Source organism: Rhinolophus ferrumequinum, chromosome 14, assembly GCF_004115265.2.
Source record: "Rhinolophus ferrumequinum isolate MPI-CBG mRhiFer1 chromosome 14, mRhiFer1_v1.p, whole genome shotgun sequence".
NCBI classification, from domain to species: Eukaryota; Metazoa; Chordata; class Mammalia; order Chiroptera; family Rhinolophidae; genus Rhinolophus; species Rhinolophus ferrumequinum.
The window spans coordinates 20,584,410-20,590,409 of NC_046297.1; the positions used below are offsets into that span (position 1 = coordinate 20,584,410).

Consider the following 6,000-nt stretch of genomic DNA (forward strand, 5'->3'; position numbering starts at 1 on the left):
AAACCCAGGTTTCAAAACAGGATGAAAATATATTCCGCAACAGTGATGAAGCCTTACTTATTGATATCTTAATTATCTTCGTTAATTGTTTGGATGATGATATCTAGGAACAATGAAAAACTAAATTTTTTACTCCTACTCTCCAAAGTCTTCCATACAAATCATCCTATAACTTCTCCTTTGAAAGTTCACAATCAATGCTACATTCAGTTTCTTTGATAAACATTTTGGGCATAATTTATGTTCTCTTCTGAACAATTCGCAAATATTACTTCTTTATATTTCTATAATGCTTTCAATACAAAAAAAATCACCATTTAGAAAAACAAATTAGGCTCTGGCTAACGTGTAAAATTGAAAAAAAAAAAACAACACAAAAAACAATGAATACATAGAATGGGGATTGGAGCCAACATTTCATTAATCATCATAATCCCATCTGATGTATTTAAGTGATCAAAATGAATAAATCTGCTTTAACCCTAGGGAAAGAAAGTCATGGAGGTGGAGGGGAGTTAGGACTTTGACGGCATCACCTGAGCAACAAGGCCCAAACCAGACCCAACATTACATCATTATCTAAGCCATTTGCACTGGCCTTTCCATTGTTCAAAGAAGGTAAAAGCTGCCATCCTTCTCCTGCCATCTAAAAGTCAATAATCTTTAAGAAGGTACTGTGAAATCTTAGGAGGTTTCCTCTGAAAATTAAAAACACCTTCATTTCTCCTGTTTTCGACTCTTTAATGACCAAATGCTACCGTGTTTCCCCAAAAATAAGACCTAACCGGAAAATAAGCCCTAGCATGATTTTTCAGGATGACATCCCCAGAACAGAAGCCCTAACTAACGCGTCTTTTGGAGCAAACCTTAATATAAAGACTCAGTCTTATTTTCGGGGAAACACGGTACCCAGGACATTCGAAGCATGTCATTGAGTTATGAAGAAGAGCTTTGTTGGTATCCAACCCCAGAAGAATGTGTAGGTTATTCCACATAGCATGGTGGAAAAATCCATGGACTCCAGGAACACATACACCTGGGTTAAAATCGCAGCTTTGCTACTAATTAGCTACCCATACATGATTCACCCAAGTCACTTCACCTCACCTGCAAAAAGGAGGTATCAGCAACCACCCTATGAGACGTAAAGTGTCAATTACCTAGGCCTGGGCCAGTCCCAGAGCTGGCCCAGACAACTCTGATTACAATTCAGAAAACCCGTGTTCTGAGTGGACTTATTCCCTTTCTACCCTGTGCTATACTAAATAGAATGAATATACTTTTCTTGGATGAGTCAAGGCTTTGCAGAGCTTCAGAGTCTTCATCCCAATATCAATTCTCATTGCATTATACTGTGAGTCAGAAAAATGGCAAGAATTAGGATAAATGAGAATTCACCCTAAAAAGTTATTTTCGTAAATAAAGTCATGATGCAAGTAGGTTTCTTATCATTTGTTTCTCTCTCTTTTAGAAGTACTGACAAAAAGTCCAGGATAGTTGGGGATCCTCTAAGCTCAGAATGAGCACTCTTACTCTATTGTGGGAAAATAAGAATAATGGTACAGTTGGCCAAATAATACCTTTACAAGCAATGTTTGTCCTAACACCTGGAATACTATGGTTTTCAGAGAGAAAAATCTGGCCAAGTAATAGTCTTAGAAGTTGAAATACAAAGGACAAACTTTTTAAAAACATTTACTCCTAAAAAGATTGTTAGACGCTGTCTGTAGGGTGAAAGTGTATTTTGGGGAGAAGGCAAAGGATTGGGATTGCTAAATGCATCCCTCCGATTCTTCGGGAGCACACACGTGCCTCCTCCACATTATCCACAGCACCACCTACTGCCACCCTGTGCACACAGCAGCTTTGTTTCTGCATAGCCCAAGAGGCACCGCCATGCCTTTGCTTAGCTAACCAAACTGTTTAGGAATAAAAAATATGTCACTTCGAAGTTAAAAGGAGGATTTAAAAAACCTCAAAATGAATGTAACCCCCTAACAATCTTTTAAAATAGCTAGGTAGCAAACAGAATCCTTTGGTTACTGACTCATGGCAAGTAAGTAATTTTAATTTTCCTTATCTTGGCTAGTTAGGCTATGAATCCTGCTCTAAAAATGTTAAAGCAGGAATAAGAATTACATGCTCTGGTTGATGGATATGAAGTACATATATTTATTTTTTATTACCTTTTAACATAGTGGGAGTTATCCAACTGCTGGGCCAACAGGGTTCCTTCACCTAGAAATTGGATGTATTACTCTACATCTAAAGAACAAGGGGGTTCAGGAATGGGGTTCAGAGCCCAAGTTTCCCCTAAGATCAAGGCTTCTCCTTAGACAATTAGGCCCTTAAGGATAATTAGGTCTCCTAATTTTCCAATGTACCTGGACAAGACTGGGTCCAGGGCTGTATTCTGGCCCTTAACAGATCTGCTACCTAAGATCTACTAAATCAATTCTTACCACGCATAAGAATACACAGAACAGCTTGTCAGTCATAAGCAAAACAACAATCTAACCTCTGTTCTGATCTAAAATTAAACCACGGGCTTAAAATAGACCATGATTTAAAAGATCTGGGATTTAAAAACAAAAACAACGTTTTCCAAACAGAAAAAAAACACACACAAAAAACATGGGTTGATAAAAATTTTTTAAATAAAAATAAAACTAGCTTACACTTACCTAGCATTGTGTTCTGGGCACTGCTCTAAGCCCTTTACAGATTATCAGGTTGACAAAGCATCACCACTCCTCTGTTCCATTAGTGACTTTACTGTCATATGATCTCTAGTAACACCACAGGTTAAATACCATAGGGTAAATCAATGGGATGTTACCTACCGACAGAGAATTCTGGCTTACCATTAACTAGTCCTTATGTTAAAACAACCATGCTTAGTAAATAGCTTATCTGAGGATCAGGGGTTATGATGTCACAAAATAAGTACAAGTTAATACAGATATTTTCCATGGAATGACTCTTAAGTGTAAATTGCGGGTGGGGGAGATGCTAAATAAATATGTACAATGCCAACATGGGAAATAGAGAAAATGGAAGTCATACTATTTATATTGCAAAAATTCTTAGTCTACTATCATATTCCCCTTCTCAAAAACAGACCAGTTTGTAGTGCTTATAATGGCCAGCCATCCAATGTTGTCACAGATGTGTGCCAGATTTTGCACAAGACATGGCTGTGAGGAAAAACCCGGAGTTTGCCTTATCTTAGGCAGGAAAGAAAGCCTGCTCCTTTTGGTGGCTCAGTAAGTCTGAATGACAACTTGAAAGAGTTAAAAAGCCGAGCACCAGGTGCTTTCTTTCCACTTTCCAGAGTAATTTAAGCATACAGCAAAGTTATCTCCGCTTCCCTCCGCACAAGCCCGCAGAAAGAACTGTCACTGCCATTCACACTGTGCAGCCCTGTTCTAACAACAATCTGAGGGCACTAGCCTGGGCAGGAGGCACCAGGGCTTCCCACAGCCTGTGCACATTTTGCTGCCAAGTTACGAGCTCCGCTGGGTGATGGGGGCATGAACGAGCCAAGGATAATTTAATTCTATTTCAAATCTGTATGCTTTCAAAGAAAGTAGAGATGATTGAAACCATGGGGAGGAGGTGGGGGTAAACTAAAACAAACTTTCAGAGCCTCTGAATCTGCCTTATTGCAAGAAGACCCAGCCAGCGATTAGGAGATACTGATATGCCCGGAGTATTAAGCACCGGCGACGAGAGACCAGGCAAGGAGACGTGGCCGAGGGGAGTGGAGTCCCCGTCCCTCGCCGACCCCACTCCTGCAGGCAGCAACCAGCGGGTGTTTTTGGAGCCCATCGCTCTCGTCCCCGTAGCCCACCCCCGCTCCGCAGCCCTGCCAGCTAGTCCTGACCAGCTCGTTCCGGCCGGGTTCCCCGCGACCCTACCCAGCCTCCCCCCGCCCCAAACCCGGACACTCAGCCGAGCGCGCAGTGGGCGCAGGCTGGGCAGCGGCGCCGCGCCTCCCCTCACGGCCCAGGAAGCCCGCCCGGGTCCGTCTGGGCCAGCGTGACCCCGGGGCCGGGTTGGACGGAGACCCAGGCCCGGCGGGTGGCTGGCTGCAGGGGTGGACTCGGCTCCTCTCAGGCAGCGCGGCTTAGGCATTGTCCGCAGTCGGGGCGCGTTCCGGCCCCCCAGCCCAGCCTTACCTCGGCCGCGCTTCCAGGACCGGGAGGTGTAGCCCGAGCCGGACGCCAGGCTCCCGGGGACGGCGGGGAGGAAGAGTCGGGGCCCGCGAGGGACGGGGTCCGGGCCGCCGGTTCCGCTGGGGGGCCGAGCGCGGGCCGCTGGGGCCGCTGAGTCCTCGCTGCGGGCTCCTTGGGGCCACGGGCAGACAGCGGCGCGGTTAGCCGAGAGGGCCCAGGACGCGCGGCCGTGGAGGGCCCCGGCTCGCCGCGGCCGCGATGGTTCGGTCTGCACCGAGTGGGAGGGCTCAGGCAGGCTTCGCCGGAGAGCGAGGGAGGGAACTTGGAGCGAGTTGCTGTGGCTCAGAGCGCGTGTCCCTGTGCAGTGTACACGCCTCTGGAGCGCCCCACCCCGCCCCCATCCCGCCCCCGCCGACCCCCTCCCGCGCCTCCACTTTGAGCCCTGCCCCCTCTCCCATCTCCATCCCCTCCCCTAACTCCCATCCCCCAGTAGCTCCCCTCTACTTCCACCTCCAAGCCCCTCCCCCCACGCCCACCCCGCCCTACCTCCAAATCCCTCCAACACCCCCACCCGTTGGACCTCAACTGCCAGATCACACCAAGCAGCACTGAAACCTAAAACCTGGTTTGTGAATGTGATAACCCCCACCTGGTAGTCAACCCATTCGGATGATCTTGGTGCCTGAAAACATTTTCTGCTGACTTTCATATATTCAGATGGGCCCTCATAGTATTTGTAGACTGCATTTCTGAAGGCATTTTTAAGACTCCAAACAATGTTTGGAGAAACAGTAAAGAATATTGAAAAAAATCTCAAGCACTAGAGAATGGGCCAGCTGATGTTTTAAAATTAAGTGACGTTTCGGGATGCATCATTATTCACTGCATAACGTATGCTTTGGTATTGCTTTATCTTTAGATTTGCTCAATAACTTCGTTGGTTTCTTGAAGGTTTTATTGTTTTAGGAAGATTAAAAACATTCTAGCTTAGTTTTTGTTATTGGGAAATCTAGAAGATGAAATCCATACTTATCAAAATTAAATTTGAATGAGATACGAATTCACAACATAATTACTTCTCTAAAATATTTAGCAAAGATTTATTTTGTACCTTTAGTACATTTGAATTACAATTGCATTCATCCCATTTTCTCAGAAAGATCATCTATGTTTGAATTATGTAACCGTTGTTTCATGCTAGTTCAGAAATTATCAAGGAAGTAAAACTCAGACTTCCATAATAAATTTTTGGCTATATACAAGAGAACCATTTTAAGGCAGTGACATGATACTGGGTTTTAAATGGAACTTTATTCTGGCATACTAACGCATTCCATGTGATCACAGATTATGTTGTGGTCTCCATTAACTCCAAAAGTCATGTAACAGTAGAATGAAGTTATTTTTTATCATTTGCATTGCAAATGGATCCAACTTTTACTCCAAAGCAGGCTATTTTTTTTTAACTTCATTGTCCCAAACTCTTCCTTTTGGGAATTGTTCCCTTCTTTTGGGTGTGACACCCCCCCTCCACCTCTCCCACCAAACCCCCGACGCCCTGTCATTGCAGGGGCCTGTGACCCACACCTGCAGATTAAAGCGCACACCCCTGGGCACAAAGTGGGGGAGGGTAAACATGATCCAAGCAGGGAAAACCGGGGTCCTTTTTCTGAACAGATATGGCAGCTTCTGAGATCACACCATGTAAGTCTGCAGCAGCTGGAGATAGCCTACAAGAGAAGAAAGCCAACTGAGCAATAGAGACAGAAACAGCCCTGATGACATTAAAGAGCCCCTCCAGGCAGCCATCCCTGAAACCAGT

At 45.0% G+C, this 6,000-nt stretch overlaps 1 protein-coding gene across 2 annotated transcripts in view; it reads right to left on the minus strand.

The window, feature by feature from the left end:
- FAM110B (family with sequence similarity 110 member B) overlaps positions 1–4,509 on the minus strand; it is a 137,215-nt gene extending 132,706 nt beyond the window's left edge. For both annotated transcript variants that reach the window (XM_033126852.1, XM_033126851.1), the window contains exon 1: positions 4,182–4,509. The gene's annotated coding sequence lies outside the window, so the exon portion shown is untranslated. The remainder of the gene's footprint in view (positions 1–4,181) is intronic.
- Positions 4,510–6,000: the final 1,491 nt, after the last annotated feature.